The following is a 17,185-nucleotide window of genomic DNA, read 5'->3' as shown; positions in this document are numbered from 1 at the left end:
ATAGTGAAAACAAACAGAGCAGGTGCCTTCCACACTCCAGTCAGGAAGTGCAGACTGGGGGCTCCAGGGATGCCCCCATCCAATCCCTCAGCCTCAGAGGTGGATGGAGCTGGAAAGGAGGAATACCTCTCCAGGTCCCTTCAGCTCCCCACCAGGGACCACTAGCCCTACGTGGCTTTTTCAATTTACATTAATTAAAGTGAAATGAAAATGACTGCTTCTCAGCCACCCTGGCCACATTCACGTGTTCCACTGCTACGTGTGCCAGTGACTACTGTCGGGATGTGCCAGGTCTAGGACATTCCCACTGCTGCCGAAAGCTGCGCTGCTTCTCCTGTGGCTGCTTCTGCCACGTGGCCTTGAAGGAAACCCACGCTCCAGGGAGGCTGGGCATTGCCTGCCCCAGGACCCCGGTCAGAGTCCCCAACCCTGAGCAGCTTCCAGCATCCCGAAGGCTCTGCCCCAGGTCCGAGGCCATTCCATGGTCGCTCCCTGCTTCCTCTCCTCCTCTGCTCCCTGCCCCTTGCTTGTGCCCTTGGCAATGCCCCGCCCCAGTTCCTGCCCCAGAGCCGCTGGCCAGAAATGGCTGAGGCTTGCAGCTGGAGGAAGTGGGCCTGGGCTGACGAGGTGGCACCACTTTGTCCTGGAACATCCCGCCCCTTGGCCTGGGTTCCGCTTGGGAAACAGGCGAGATTCGAAAGGTGAGTTTTTAGAATTGTCCAATGGCAAGCTGTGACAGTTGTGTGTACCCTGGAGCTCATCCCACCGTGGAAAACTCTGGAATGTCTGTCTCGGCAGTCCTCGGCAAGTGGCCCCAATAGTGGCATCATTTCAAGCTTTTGGAATATTGTTTTTGGGAAATAAAGCGACTCCTGCTCATGTAGCTGTGCCAAGTCATTTGTTTGTCTTATTCTTTTTGCTCAGCAGGTGGCATTTTTGCTCAGTGATTTTATTTGTATCCGCCTGTGTTCATCAACTATGACATATTAATCATGCAAATTGGGATATGATTAATGAAGGAAGAATTAATTCCGCCACTGCATCTGGGTCTGCTGTGACAGCTTAGTGAATGCCCTCATTCTGTGATGCCATCAGCAACTTCTGCAGGGCCGCTGCCGATTGATACATTACTGTTGGCAGGGTAAAGGTTAGGGACTGAAGCCCAGCGAGACTTTCCTCTCCAGGGCTGGTGTTACAAGCACATATTTACTTGAGAGGGCACATTTTTGAGACAGTGTATTGCTAAACCCCGTCCTCCTTCCCACTGTGTTAACAGTTTGTAGGAGGAGGGAGTTCGCTGTGTCTTTCAGTGTCTTCTAGACTGAAGCACTGTTGTCCAGGGCAAGCTCCCCAAGCAACTCTGACTCTTGCTGTTTCCAAGGTTCCAGGGTCTTGTTTCCCAGATGCTATTTGCAGACCACGCAGTGACCCATTCGTCCTTGGTAAGTGCTCCTTCTCCTCAGGACTCTGCTCTGGAAACATGAGCTAGGGCTGCAATAAGTTTCTCTTCATGACACAGAGTCCTACAGATAATTTAAATTAGCGCCCCACATTGCTTTCTCCCATTGCCCTCTGGTTAACCCTGATTTCCACCCTGCACCCGGAGCTGAGCCGTGATCTGCTTATTCCTGTCTGCTTTCACTCGTGTGCTCCGGTGAGCCAGGTCCACAAATAGAATGTTTTCTTGGAACTTGGATAACCTTGCCCTATGTACCATGGGAACACCCCCTGGGAGAGATTGTGACATTCCAGAGACTCCCTAGGTCACACCACCTCTGTCACAGGTCTTGGCTGGACCTGAGAGAGCGAGTGGGCAGTGAAGGTAGGATACCAGGTGCCCCATCGGGGAGGGGACCAGGAGGGCATCTGGTCACCAGAGACCGTGGAATCGCAGCCTGTGTTCACGTTGGGTCGACTGTGGATCCAAGCCTATCCAGGGATTGCAATTTACCTCTGCCCCACCTTGAGGCCACGGAAGGGAGACGCACGAGACAGGCAGCTGAGAGTTTGCTAAGCCACCGGCCTTCTGGAGTCTCTTCACCCTTCTTTTTTTTGTTTTGTTTTTGTTTTTGTTTTTCTGAGATGGAGTCTCACTCTGTCACTTGGGCTGGAGTGCAGTGTCATGATCTTGGCTCACCTCAACCTCTGCCTCCCAGGTTCAAGCGATTCTCTGCCTCAGCCTCCTGAGTAGCTGGGACTACAGGCCTGTGCCACAATGCCCAGCTAATTTTTGTATTTTTAGTAGGTTTCACCATGTTGGCCAGGCTGGTCTTGAACTCCTGACCTCAGGTGATCTGCCCACCTTGGCCTCCCAAAATGCTGGGATTACAGGCGTGAGCCACCGCACCTGGCTACCTCTCTGCTGCACTTCTAAGGAGCTGGAAGGCTGGGTAAGGGTGGCTCCAGCCACTATCACCTCCCTGGAGGGTTTTGAGACCCCGAAAGACACAGGCCGTGGCTGTGCAATGGAAAGAAACCATGTCACAGTCATCTTACCTTCGTTACCTGGGAAAAGCCTGCATCAGCGAGTGTTCTCTCTCGGGTGTAAATAGAAGAAATCCAACCTAATTCATGTTGGTAGCAGGGGAAATTTATTGGAAAATTGATGCAACTCCAGGGAAGGCAGGGACACAGATGCCTTTAGGAAGAGCGGGGCCTCCCTTCCCCTCCCTACGCTTGCTGTCACCAGAGGTGGCTGGGGGAATCTTTAAGGAATCTTAAATCTTGAGGTTGAGTTCCTTCCATGTTCTTTAGGTTAGAGACTGGAACAGTGCCCAATTATCCCCTGGGTGTTAGAACAACAGCCTGACATTACTGCACCCATCCTGAGTGGAGGGAACCTCTCCTGGGCTTCCTCACATTCTCCTCAGCACCTGGGAGACACTGAACCATGGGGCTCCCAGGGCCTTCTAGTCACCGCCTTGCAGGTTACTGCCAGGACATTTCAGCTGCTGTGGACGTGGAAGGAAAACGTGTCATTGGGGAATCAGAGGTGACACGGCCACTTCTGGCTGAGGGAATTAGGGCCAGTTGCATCCCCTTCGACCCCTGGAGAGTCAAGCTTGAAGGTCTTGCAGGGTTTGTGGGTGGGTTAAAACCATGTAACACCTGTTATGGGCTGAAGCACACCTCCTCAGATCTGTCTGTGGAAATCCTAATCCCCAGGACCTCAGAGTGTATTTGGAGATGGGGTCTTTCAAGAGGTGACTGAGTTAAGTTGGGGTCATATGCGTGGACCTTAGTGCAATATGCGAAGGGCAGGTTAGACACGGACACACACGGTGGGAAGACCTGTGAGGATGCAGGGAGAGGATGCCATCTACCAGCTGAAGAAGGAGGGGATAGGGTTTGGCTGTGTTGCCACCCAAATCTCACCTTGAATTATAATAATCCCCACGTGTCAAGGGTGGGGCCAGGTGGAGATGATTGAATCATGGGGCTGCTTCACCCATACTGTTCTCATGGTAGTGAATCAGTCTCTCGAGATCTGATGGTTTTATAAAGGGGAGTTCCCCTGCACAAGCTCTCTTGCCTACCACCATGGAAGACGTGTCTTTGCCCACGTCCAGAATTTCATGACTGTGACTCAGCATTTAAATCTCCTAAAGGCAGATATTTAACCCGAGGACAGAGAGTTACCGAACTCTGATTCTGCCATAGTTTCCATACAGGTTAAACAGAAAAGAAGTGGTGCATTGGGTGGGAAAGCTTTGAAACAACCTGGCTATTTCTTCTCCCAGTTCCCCTCATTCCTAGAGACCTGGCTCCTCTGGAGTCTGGAAGCGCTCCCCGCTGCATAGCCACATGGGCAGCGGGTGAGTGGATGGGGAGAAGGTTTGGGCAGGCTGGGCCCTCGAGAGGCTGGGCCACAGGTGTGTCCCCGTAGGTCCGGGGCCCCTGCATCCTCAGTGCCCTTTAGGAAGCACTCAGCTGGCTTGGACGATTAGCAGTTTGGAGTGTGTGAAGCTGGGAGTTCAGAGATGGGGTGTGTTTTGAAGCGGGCTCATCAAGCACCTGACCCCCATCATCTCCTCTTGAGGACCTGGGCCTGCCTGTCCCCGACTCTGTCCACAGCCTCAGCCTCCCTGCAGCCAGCTCCCTCTCCCTGGGAGAATGGCTCGGGTTTCCTTGACGCAGACAGGATTTGCTTCCAGGAGAATGCCATGTGCACACGGGTCTAAATCTGGACTCTCCAACCAATTGTTGATGACAAAGAAGGCACCTCCGCACTGGCTGAGAGTAGACTTAGGCCTAGAACTGGTCAGTCCCCTAAATGTCATTGCTAGTAAAGGAGAGGACAGGGAGGGAGGGGATAGGCACTGAGCTTTCAGCCGTGGTGTGCACCGGAGTCACAGGTGGGCCACTGCGGCCATCACCAGCATCTCCTCCTGCGTTTGGAAGGAATGCTGCCTGGGTTTACCAGCGTGATGAGTGCTGTGGGCGTGCTGAGCCTTTTCGTGCACAGTGGGCATTTGAAGGATGTCAGAAATGTGGTTTTGCACAAAAGTAAGGCACCCCTGGGAACTCCCAACAATTCCAGGGGAGGAAACCTAGGCAAAGTCCTTGGCCAGGAGGTGGGGATTGAGGAGCCAGGGAACTCTCGATAGAGGTGCTGCATCGCATTGCTCCCCCACACTGGTAAGGCCTTGGATATCGGGTCACACTTCGTGGAGGTGCATTTTTCTATTCTGCCCCACTCGGGTACAAGAGTGGGGACTCCTCTTCACGCATACTATGGTTCCTTAGGTGTCCGGGCCCCACCCTTCCCCTGGGCTGGGGCAGGGGCAGGGTAGAGCCCTGAGGCAGCTCCTCGGGCAGACAGAACCCACAACCTGATCCACCTGCCCGCTCAGTTTTTTTAGCTAGCCTCTCGTGGAGCCAGACAGTATTGCTAATGGGATCCTGATACCTGTTATGGACTGAATGTTTGTGTCCTCCCAAAGTTTTGATGTTGAAACCCACGGTGATGGTGCTAGGAGGTAAGGCCTCTGGGAAGTGATTGGGTCAAGAGGGTGGAGCCCTCCGGAATGGGATTAGTGCTCTTATGAAAGAGGCCGGGAGAGCTCGGTCGTGCTACTGCCACTTGAGGACAAGCGGGAAGCCCACTGTCCGCCAGCCTGGAGGAGGCCCTCTCCAGAACCTGAGCAAGTCTGCACCCTGTGTTCAGGCTTCAGCCTCCAGAACCATGAGAAACAAACGTGGGGTTTATGAGCTGCACAGTCAATGGTATTTTGCAGCCTGCATGGGCTAAGATAGTCTCCTAGAATGCGAGATTCAGAAGGAGACTGTGTTGATGGGGAAAACGCCGTGGGGTGCACAGAGGGCAGCGGGGCCAGGGCAGCAAGCCAGGCCCCACTTCTCGCTGCCTCAAGCTTATCTCTCAGGTTGCAGGCACTGGGCCTGGTCCTGAGGATGTGGGATGTGGCATGTGGGGATTGGGAGAATGTGTTCGATGCCTGGGGGTGATGCTGGTGAGGCCAGGCAGAGGCTGAACATTATAGGGCCTTGCAGGCCTCCCGGTGCTGAACTGGGATGTGAGCAGGATCTGCTTTGGGGCTCCCATGGGCCTGTCCCTGGGGGAACTGCTTCCAGGGAACATGGCGTCTGCAGGAGCTCCATCTGCGCACCCTGTTCTGGCCTCTTCCCCGCTTCCTGCATTCGGTCTGGTCAGTAGCTTGAGTGGATGGACATAGGTGCACGTGAGCTGAAGTGGGATGACACAAAAACCCACTGCGCATTAATGACAGCTGCAGTGCCTATCAGAGGCTGAGGGAGCCCCGGCTTCTCAGGGGAGTCCTGGAAACCCTGGGGACCTGTATTCTACCCTGAGATCTGCCCCTCAGTCTCCTCCACTGGGTCATCGCAGGAGCTAGATGGTGTGTGCTGCTATGATGGAGATCAACATCAACTGGCATTTTCTGGGCCCAGAGGAGTGAAATTGCCACACAGCGGGCAGAGTGAAATGGTCAGACGCCAACTCCTTGTTAAGTGTGCCTGCCCATCTCAGGCTGCGTCAGGGGAGATGCAAAGTCCTGGGAAGGAGACATCATTTCCCATCTTGAGCTGCAGAAGAAAAAGAGGCAGATGGAAGGCCGTTCCCGTCCTCTATTGCACAGAACAGCCAGTGAGCTTTGGAACACAAATCAGGGCCTAACACTGCCCTGCCCTAAGCCCCAAGCTCTCTCTTGGCCTCCCAGCTTCCCCAGAACAAATCCCAGAGCCTCGGCGTGGGCGACAGGCCCACACCGCGTGGCCCCACCTGCTCCCAGCAGGCCACGTCTCTTCCTGCTTCCCAAACGTGACAAGGCTGGCATCGCCTGTGCATGTGGGTTTTCCTCTGCCTAGAACCCTCGTTCCCTGCCATTAAAGTGGCTTTATTCACATTATTTGATTCTAGCTCCAAAGCCGTTTACTCAGTGAGGGTCTGTCTCCCAGCCGCTCGCGCACTCACCGCACCTTATTTTTTTCTTCCACACCACTGATGACCATCTACAGTTGAATGAAATTATTTACCAAATCTTATTGTATATTGTCATACTTCCTTAGTGGACAAAAACTCAAAACTACAAAAGTAAGGACTTTGCCTTGAGTGTTGTTCTACACCCAGGTGATCAGAACACAGAAGCCTTTGATAAATGTGTGCTGAAACAAGTCACGTCATTAGTGCCTGAAATCAGGAAACTGCCTGCAGGAGGCTCTGTTCCTGGCATACAGTTGGTGCTCAACACATGCTCGTTAAATACATGAACAGATACCTAAATAACATCATTCACTTTTTTCCCTTCTCATTGAGTGAGATGGTTTAGTGGTGTCCCCACGCGAATCTCATCTTGAACTCTAGTTCCCATAATCCCCACGCATGGTGGGAAGGACCCAGGGGAAGGTAATTGAATCACGGGGGCAGATACCCCCATGCTGTTCTCGTGATACCGAGTGAGTTCTCGCAAGATCTGATGGTTTTATAAGGGACTTTCCCCTCATTCGCTCTGCACTTCTTGCTGCCACCACGTGAAGTAGGATGAGTTTGCTTCCCCTTCCGTCATGATCGTTAAGTTTCCTGAGGCCTTCCCAGCCTTGCAGAACTGTGAGTCAGTTAAGCCTCTTTCCTTTATAAACTACCCTATCTTGGGTATTTCTTCCTAGCAGTGTGAGAACGGACTAATACATCAAGATTTTCAAAAGAGCTCTACCCACAGATCTTTTAAATTCCATTCTTTTCCTTTGGCTTCATAAATGAGTGAGCTTTCTTAAGACTTATTATCAAGAGTGGCTTTCATGTTTTAGGAGCACATTAGGTCTCTGAAGCCTTGTAAATTTCTTTTAAGTCACATGAAAAAGATCTTTACTTCCAAGGAGACACCTGGCTATGCCCCAGGCCTTTGGGTTTGAGGGCTCATCCTGCACTTTCAGAGCGAGTGAGAAAATGACGCTCACCCCCTCGCTGCTTCAGCCTCCAAGTGTCCAAAGCTTAAATGGATGGATGGGGCCCTCCCTCTGAGGCCTCACTATAGACGGCAAATTAGCCTCCATGATGGAGGTGGGCAGAGGACATCATGAGCTTACCCAGCCCTGCAGAGGCAACAGGCCGGGGATGTTCTCTCCCTAAGAGCAGAGATGCTTTTGAGGATGATGAGCTGACGCAGGCAGGGGTGGCACTCTACGCAGAGGGCAGAATAGTGTCGGCCCCTGGGATGGGCGAGAGGAGGGAGCATCCAGCAGCTGGGCCTGCAGAGGGAGGGACAGAGAGGTCTTGGGGCCTGCTGAGGGTTTGAACTTGATCCTGAGGCCATTGGGGGCTGCAGAAGGGCTTTAAACAGAAAATAATTAAATAATTATATGGTAAGATGTAACCGTCAGAAAGTTATAGACGGCTGGGGCAACTACACGGACGGCAACAGACAAGAAGCTGGAAGCTGCTGGGAAGCTTTTGGGCGATCTGGATGAGGACGGAAGTGTGCTGTGCTGGGGATGGGGGAGGACGGCCGCCACTGGGGTGGAGATGCGGCACTTGGGACCGTCTGGGTGGCAGTGAGTCAGGATGGCCCACCCCTGGCCTGGCCACCAGGAGCACGGGAGTGCCATCCAGGAGTGAGACATGCAGACAAGGGGTAAGTCTGGAGGGAGAGATGAGTGCAGCTTTGTTCTTTAGAATTTTTGGTAAAATACACATAAGAAAATTTACCATCTGAATCATTTTTAGCTCTACACCGGCTCTCTAGAGCTTTCTCGTCGCGAAAGTAAGCCCTGTCCTCCTTCAACACTAACTCCCCATTCCCCTCTGCCAGCTCTGACACCTACCCTTCTACTTCCTGTCTCCCTGGCTTTACTGTTCCAGGGGCCCGTAGTGGGATCACACAGTGCTTGTCCCGTGGCTGGCTCCCTCCACTCGGCGTAATAACTCCAAGCCTCTTCCATGTGGTGCCATGTGTCTGAATTTCCTTCCTTTTTAAGGCTGAATAATCCATTGTTCCGCGTGGGTGGGGCACACTGCGTTTATCCCTCATTGGCTGATGGACACGTGGGTTGCCTCCACCCTTGGCTGCTGTGGACGGTGCTGCTGTGACATGGCTGTGCAAACTCCTCAAGTCCCTGTTTTCAGTCCTTTGGGGGATAGACCCAGAAGTGGAACTGAGGGGTCACATGGCACTTCTGTGTTGGGAGCAGGCCCCCCAAAATCTGGCCATAAACTGGCCCCAAAACTGGCCATAAACAAAATCTCTGCAGCACTGTGACATGTTCATAATGGCCCTAACACCCACGCTGGAAGGTTGTGGGTTTATGGGAATGAGGGCAAGGAACACCTGGCCCGCCCACGGTGGAAAACTGCTTAAAGGCACTCTTAAGCCACAAACAATAGCATGAGCGATCTACGCCTTAAGGACATGCTCCTGCTGCAGTTAACTAGCCCGACCTATTCCTTTAATTTGGCCCATCCCTTCGTTTCCCATAAGGGATACTTTTAGTTAATTTAACATCTATAGAAACAATGCTAATGACTGGTTTGCTATTAATAAATACGCGGGTAAATCGCTGTTTGGGGCTCTCAGCTCTGAAGGCTGTGAGATTTCCCACTTCACACGTCTATATTTCTGTGTGTGTGTCTTTAATTCCTCCAGCGCCGCTGGGTTAGGGTCTCCCTGACGGAGCTGGTCTTGGCAAGTGGTGTCCATCATGGGGGCTCAAATCCAGGTTGAAGGGTCACCAGAGCAACGGTTGGAATGGAAAACTGGCTGGAGGACACCCGAGTACTCTTAAAGCAATCCCCATGCCAAGTAAGAAGGGGATCTCAGAAGCGTCAGGGTAACAATGGGACAGGTGTGGGGTGTGGTTCGTTCTATGTTGGAACTTTTTCACACTGATGATGAAGAGGAAGGAGAGTATAGTGAAGTAACAGAAGGAGTTACAGAGCATGTTTATTTACCAGCTAAATCTAAAGCGGCAAAGGAGGAGAGGTTCATCCCTACCCTTCTGCACTCCCTCCTTATTACTTTGAAGAAAAAGACCCTCCACATCTTTCTTTTCCGGAGGACACTGGGTGAAAAGTAGTTGCCCCAGTGACTGTTTGAGCAGCGCCTCGAGTGACCACTCTTAGTTTTATTCAGGCAGGAATTCAGCAAGCTAGACGAGAGGGTGATTTAGAGGCTTGGCAGTTCCCTGTTAGAATACACCCCCCAGACCAACAGGGAAATATTATAGCTACATTTGAGCCTTTTCCTTTTAAATTACTCAAACAATTTAAACAAGCTGTAAGTCAGTATGGACCAGGTTCTCCTTTTGTAATGGGACTGTTAAAGAACATTGCTGTTGCCAGTTGGATGATTCCTACTGACTGGGACGCTCTTACTTGAGCTTGTCTAACTCCTGCTCAGTTCTTACAATTTAAAACTTGGTGGGCAGATGAAGCTTCCATTCAGGCTGCTCTCAATGCCCAAGCCCAACCTCAAATTAATATAACTGCAGACCAACTTTTGGCGGTTGGTGGCTGGGCTGGTTTAGATGCACAGCTGGTCATGCAGGATGATGCCATAGAACAGTTCAGAGGAGTGTGCATTAGAGCTTGGGAAAAAATCACTTCAGGTGGGGAACAATACCCTTCCTTTAGTGCTATAAAACAGGGACCAAGAGAACCATACGTTGATTTTATAGCTCGGTTACAGGAGTCTCTTAAAAAGATGATTGCAGATTCGGCTGCTCAGCATATAGTGTTGCAGTTATTAGCTTTCGACAATGCTAATCCTGACTGCCAGGCTGCTCTGCGACCTATCAGAGGGAAAGCACATTTAGTTGATTATATCAAGGCCTGTGATGATATTGGAGGTAATCTGCATAAAGCTACTTTGATGGCACAGGCAATGGCAGGACTGAGAGTGGATAAAGAAAATACTCCATTTCCTGGAGCTTGTTTTAACTGTGGGAAGCATGGTCATACTGAAAAAGCATGTAGAAAAAATCAGCGAGTTAGGCTGCCAGATAGGGGAAAAAGAAAACTGCTGATCCTGCAATATGTCCAAAATGTAAAAAAGGAAAACATTGGGCTAATCAGTGTCACTCTAAGTTTGATAAAGAAGTGAACCCAATTTTGGGAAATGCCATGAGGGGCCTGTCCCGGGCCCCGTTCTAAACCGGGGCATTTCCAGCTCAGGCCATTCCCTCACCGCTGTACAATGTCTGTCCCCTGCCACAGCTGGTAGTGCCGCAGTAGATTTATGCTGCACAAAAGCTGTGAGCCTTCTGCCTGGGGAACCCCCAAAAAAGGTTCCAACAGGAGTCTGTGGACCCTTGCCAGTGGGGACAATAGGATTACTTTTAGGAAGGTCTAGTTTAGGTTTAAAAGGGGTACAGATGGCCGGGCGCAGTGGCTTACGCTTGTAATCCCAGCACTTTGGGAGGCCGAGGCGGGCGGATCATGAGGTCAGGAGATCGAGACCACGATGAAACCCCATCTGCGAGACTCCGTCTCAAAAAAGATAAATAAATAAATAAATAATAAAAAAATAAAAGGGGTACAGATACATACAGCAGTCATTGATTCAGATTCCAATGGGGAAATTCAAATTGTTGCATCTACTTCTGTTCCCTGGAAAGCAGAGCCAGGACAGCGCATAGCACAGCCCCTGATTGTGCCGTATGTGGGAATGGGAAAAAGTGAAATTAAACAGGAAGATTTGGAAGCACAAATAAGGCAAAGCGGCTTATCAGGTGAATCAAATTACTGATAAACATCCTACCCGTGAAATAACTATTCAGGGAAAGAAATTTAAAGGTTTGGTAGATACAGGAGCGGACATTTCAATCATTTCTCTACAGCACTGGCCGTCTGCGTGGCCAATTCAACCCTCTCAATTTAACATAGTTGGAGCTGGTAAAGCCCCTGAAGTATATCAAAGTAGTTATGTTTTGCATTGTGAAGGGCCCGATGGACAACCTGGGACTATTCAACCAATTATAACTTCTGTAGCTATAAATTTATGGGGAAGAGATTTATTACAACAATGGGGAGCACAAGTTCTAATTCCAGAACAATTATATAGTCCTCAAAGTCAACATATGATGCATGAAATGGGGTATGTCCCTGGTACGGGACTAGAAAAAAATTTGCAAGGTTTGAAAGAACCGCTTCAAGCGGAAAAACAAAGTTCCTGCCAAAGATTAGGAAATCATTTTTGATGGTGGCCATTGTTAAGCCTCCAGAACCTATACCTTTAAAATGATTAACAGATAAGCCAATTTGGATAGAACAATGGCCTCTAAGTAAAGAGAAACTGGAGGCTTTAGAGACATTAGTTACTGAACAATTAGAAAGTGGGCACATACCTCCAACAGTTTCCCCCTGGAATTCTCCGGTTTTCCTAAGAAAAAATCAGGTAAATGGAGAATGTTAACTGACTTAAGTGCCATCAATTCAGTTATCCAACCTATGGGGGCATCACAGCCAGGATTGCCTTGTCCTGCTACAATTCCAAAAAGTTGATCTTTAATAGTCATAGATTTAAAAGACTGTTTCTTTACTATCCCTTTAGCTGAGCGAGACGGTGAACAGTTTGCATTTACAATTCCTGCAGTAAACAACCTGCAGCCTGCTAAGCATTTTCATTGTTTCACAGATGGGTCTAATAATGGTAAAGCTTCTTATTCTGACTCAAAAAGTAAAGTTTTCCAGACGTCCTATACTTCAGCTCAAAAAGCAGAGCTTGTAGCTGTAATTGAGATATTGACTGCTTTTGATATGCCTATTAATGTGATTTCTGATTCTTCATATGTGTTCATTCCACACAGTTAATTGAAAATGCTCAGTTATGATTTCATACAGATGAACAACTGATGACTTTATTTACCCAACTGCAAACAGCAGTTGGGAGTAGAATGCACCCTTTTCACATCACTTACATTAGGTCTCGTACGTCTTTTCCAGGACCTTTGACTGAAGGGAATCAAATGGCTGATCACCTAGTTGCTAATGCAATATCTAATGCTAGACATTTTCACAGTTTAACCCATGTGAATGCCTCTGGTCTCAAATGCAGATACAGCATTACCTGGAAAGAAGCTAAAGCTATTATCCAGCGATGCCCAACTTGCTAAGTGGTGCCTTCCTCATCTTTCACAGGAGGAGTTAACCCTCAAGAACTGGAAACTAATTCTCTTTGGCAAATGGATGTCACATATGTTCCCTGTTTGGGAGACTAGTTTATGTACATGTATGTCTGGACACCTTTTCTCACTTTGTCTGGGCTACATGCCAATCAGGAGAGTCTTCTGCCTGTGTTAAACGTCACCTTTTGCAGTGTTTTGTGGTGATGGGCATTCCAGCTTCTATTAAAACGGATAATGCCCCAGGCTATACTAGCCAAGCTCTAGCTACATTTTTCTCTATATGGAATATTAAACACATTACTGGTATCCCATACAATTCTCAAGGACAAGCCATAGTGGAAAGAACGAATCTTTCCCTAAAACAGCAGTCGCAAAAGCAGAAAGGGGGAGACAGAGAATATGGAACCCCCCAGAAGCAACTGAACCTAGGATTATTAACTTTAAATTTTTTGAGCCTGCCCAAAGGCCAGATGTTATCAGCAGCTGAACAGCATCTACAGAAACCAGCTGCAAAGACAGAAGCAGAACAACTGGTTTGGTGGAGAGTTCCAATTATAAAAAGTTGGGAAATAGGTAAAATAATAACTTGGGGTAGAGGTTATGCTTGTGTTTCTCCAGGCCAAAATCAACAGCCGATTTGGATACCATCAAGACACCTGAAACCTTATCATGAGCCAGATGCCGAGGAATAGATTCTGGAAGGATCCTGAGGACCCCCCGGTTGCAGCCATGTCAAGACTGACGCTGAGGAGGACCCCAACTGTCACGAGCAACACCCGTTGAACACAGCCACCCACCTGGGGACAGAACAAGAAGCTGTCACAGATGGCAGAAGAAAACCTGGGGAAAGAGGGACAACCAGTCACAATGAGTAATTTAATGGTAGCTCTGATAGCGGTGATCACCACTGCCATGAGTATTCCTTCAACAAGGGCTGACACAGAGAACAGTTCTACTCATTGGGCATATTTATCAATCTTGGCTGGGAATAATGCCTGGATGTAATCACTCTATAACATAGTTACACGTGCTTTCTGATCTCAGTATTTACCATAATAAATCTGCTCCTCTAACTAATGCATACCGCCCTCAAAAACCTATTTGTAAACAGGATTGGACCCAGTTAGAAAAAATGAACATACTTGTTTAGGAAGATTGCTTTGCAGAACAGGCAGAGGGGCTGCACAACGATTCCTACAGAATCCTTATTAATTTGTCCCCCAAGAGGATGTTTAGCTTGAATTGCACCTCTCGGTCTGCGTGCCACGGCCACAGTATGTTCAGATGATCTGAACAAAACGGTCAGATGGTAGAAATGATAAGAAGTACGGCAAAAGTTCCTATTATCTGGAACCATGGCGGTATAGTGGCACCTCAACCTCAAATGATACGGCCCGCTCTAGGAGCTTAACATAAGGATTTAAAATGAAAAGAACAAATATTTAAAGCATCCCAGACACACCTGACCTTAATGCCAGGAACTGGAGTGCTCAAAGGAGCTGAAAATGGATAAAAACACTTGGAAGCTCTGTGATTTCCATGATGGTTGTGCTCCTAATCTGTGTTGTCTTTGTATAATCTGCAGATGTGGATCCTGACTCCTGCGAGAAGTAGCTCACTGTGACAAAGCTGGCTTTGCTTTTATCGATTTGCAAATCAGAGAAGGGGGACATATAGGGAGCGGGCCCCCCCAAAATCCGGCCATAAACTGGCCCCAAAACTGGCCATAAACAAGATCTCTCCAGCAGTGTAACATGTTCATAATGGCCCTAACGCTCAAGCTGGAAGGTTGTGGGTTTACAGGAATGAGGGCAAGGAACACCTGGCCTGCCCAGGGCGGAAAACCGCTTAAAGGCATTCTTAAGCCAAACAATAGCGTGAGTGATCTGTGCCTTAAGGACATGCTCCTGCTGCAGTTAACTAGCCCGACCTATTCCTTTAATTCGGCCCATCCCTTCATTTCCCAGGAGGGATACTTTTAGTTAATTTAACATCTATAGAAACAATGCTAATGAGTGGTTTGCTGTTAATAAATACCTGGGTAAATCTCTGTTCGGGGCTCTCAGCTCTGAAGGCTGTGAGACCCCTGATTTCCCACTTCACATGTCTATATTTCTGTGTGTGTGTCTTTAATTCTCCAGCGCCGCTGGGTTAGGGTCTCCCTGACCGAGCTGGTTTCGATGCTTCTGTTTCTAAGTTTTGTGGGAACCACCACCCTGAGCCTCGTTTCTGACATGTGCAGCTGAGGTCTCTGTGGATGGCGCGTATGAATGTGGGGTGGAGAGACTAGCAAGAACAGGAAGAAGAGGGGGCAGGACCTGGGCCTGTTACTGTTCATGGGGAGACACCCCTTGGCCCTGCCCTGGGCCCTTTCAGCCTTCACTTGTCTCCTGGACTCTTGGCCCCCCAAGTCACCCCAGACACCACCAAGGTGATCTGGTCTTGGGGGCCCTGGGGCACAGCACAGAGCATGTGCCTCAGGCCCCAGGTGCTGGCTGCTTCTGCCCTGGGCTCACTGTTGCTGCTGCGGATTTGGGATGCACCCAGCACCTAGTGGTGCTACTGAAGAGTCCCAGGAGCGGGCCTTGGACTAAGGATGGTGAGGAGCTCTCCTCCCTTTGTCCTTTTGATGGGCCACCTTGGGCCTCAGTAGCTCACGGGGGCTCTCAGCCCTGTGAGAGGGCACAGCCAGCTGTGTTTGGAGCCCTCAGTGGCTGGCTGGGGACCCCGACTCTGCGTACTTGCCTAATCAGCCTCCTGGCCCTCCCCCCCCTCCTTGGGACTCCCCAGCGGGCAGAAGAGAGAAGCTCGGACTCAGGCTCTGCTTTCAGGGAATCAGTGAAGACAGAGCCAGTAGGAGAGCAGGTGGCAAAACAGGACAAGAAGCCAGAGAGACTCGGTCATAGAGGAGACCGCCCTTAGGGAGGGTGCCTGGCTGTGTCTCATGCCACCGAGAAGGCACATTAGAGAGGTGCCCAGCGGCACCCTGGCTCCCTTGGGGGGAGGCTTTGCACCCTGGCTCCCTTGGGGGGAGGAAGCCAGCCCTTGGGGGGAGTTTCTGGAGGACTGGCTGCCTGAGCCGGGAGGGAGTCACAAGGCCACGTTTAGGGGGATGTGTTTTTAGGTTAGAATTTTTTCTTTTCTTTTCTTTTTAAGATTAGAGTCTTGGGAATATTTCTCTGCTTATTAAAAATAATAAAATGAAAGGGATAGGCTAGAGTTAAAAGAGAATCAATGGACCAAGGGCCTGGAGGAAATGGGACAGGACCCAGCTGGTAGGAGAGGGTGGCTACAAACAGAAGAAGGGGGGGCCCGGGCCACTGAGGGGTGAGGGGTACAGATAGGGTGGATTGGAGGGGTGTGTGTGAGAGACAGAGACAGAGAAACAGACAGAGAGACAGGCAGAGACAGAAACACACAGAGACAGAGAGACAGAGCAAGCAAGAGAGACAGAAAGAGACAGACAGGGACAGAGACAGAAAGAGACAGGAAGAGATAGAGACAGAGAGACAGAGGTAGACACAGGGACAGAGAGAGAGAGGCATAGGAAGGCTGAATGTGGGATTCACTCTGGCTTTCTTGTTAGCTCTGTGCACCAGGGGAAGCCTGTTGCTCCAGCTGAAGTGGGCAGAGGCCTGGCAGCCCGGAGCAGGAGGGCAGAACAGCTCTCTGAGGATGGCAGCAGCACTGCTGGGTGCCGTGAGCCCTGGGCTGGAGCAGGGATGGCAGTGGCACCCTTGTGACTGAAGCTTTCTCTAGGAGTTCTGGGAACACCAGGGTAAGGCGGTGGCAGGTGGGCAGGTGCCGGAACAGACCTGTGTGGCATGAAGATGTGCACAGGGCAGGGTGCAGGAGAGCCCTCGGTGCTGGGCCGGGGACTCTGGGAAAGGCTGGAGAGGAAGTGAGGCTGGAGTGGGCTGAGGGAGTGCTAGGGGCCTCAGTGGGCCTAGAATCACGGAGGTGAAGTTAGAGCTGATGGCTTCAGAGGTGGGGTTGTTTGAGGTGGTGGTGAGTCTGGGTGTCACCGCAGGAGCCACATTTGTGGGGATCCTCAGTGACGCTGGACCCAGAGGTGATAGGGTACAGTCGCTTTGCCTCCTTCAGATGCTTACACGGTGGCCTGGCATTCTCCATGCACAGCGAAACACCGAGCACGTGCCTGCCAACGGTGAACAGGGAGCCTCATCTCAGTGCCCAATGCGTTTACTGTCCCTGCCGGGCCACCTAGCACAGCTGTTGAGAGAGACAGTGGGTACATTTGCAGAAGCATTGAATCTGTGAAGTGCCTTCATCTCCAGTGACTGAGCTTATGTGACAGGTGCCTCATACAGTGGCTGATGAGTGGAATTATGGTGGAGAAAAGGAATTCTGGGAATCTGCCCCTGTGGATCTCTTCCCGTGACCACCCTGGTATCTCTTGCTCCTGCAGCGGCATCCTGATTTTCTGTTCTGTTCCCCAGCCTCAGCTGACAGAAGAGGGAACAGGCAAGGTGTGTCTGTCAGAATTAGTTATGTCAGCAAGCAAAGGATAATTCCAACTAATAGCAGTGTGTAAAGGATATAAGACTTCTCTGTCACAGTTAGAAGGCCC

General features: G+C 50.2%; 1 long non-coding RNA gene across 1 annotated transcript in view; it reads left to right on the top strand.

Moving 5' to 3' along the window:
• Positions 1-1,728: 1,728 nt before the first annotated feature.
• LOC134736931 (uncharacterized) overlaps positions 1,729-17,185 on the top strand; it is a 40,920-nt gene continuing 25,463 nt past the window's right edge. The window contains exon 1 of the long non-coding RNA XR_010121431.1: positions 1,729-1,822. This is a non-coding gene — a long non-coding RNA (uncharacterized lncRNA). The remainder of the gene's footprint in view (positions 1,823-17,185) is intronic.

This window comes from Symphalangus syndactylus, chromosome 6, assembly GCF_028878055.3.
Source record: "Symphalangus syndactylus isolate Jambi chromosome 6, NHGRI_mSymSyn1-v2.1_pri, whole genome shotgun sequence".
Classification (NCBI taxonomy): Eukaryota; Metazoa; Chordata; class Mammalia; order Primates; family Hylobatidae; genus Symphalangus; species Symphalangus syndactylus.
Note: the sequence above shows the minus strand (reverse complement) of the source record. Positions and strands in the feature narration are given on the sequence as shown.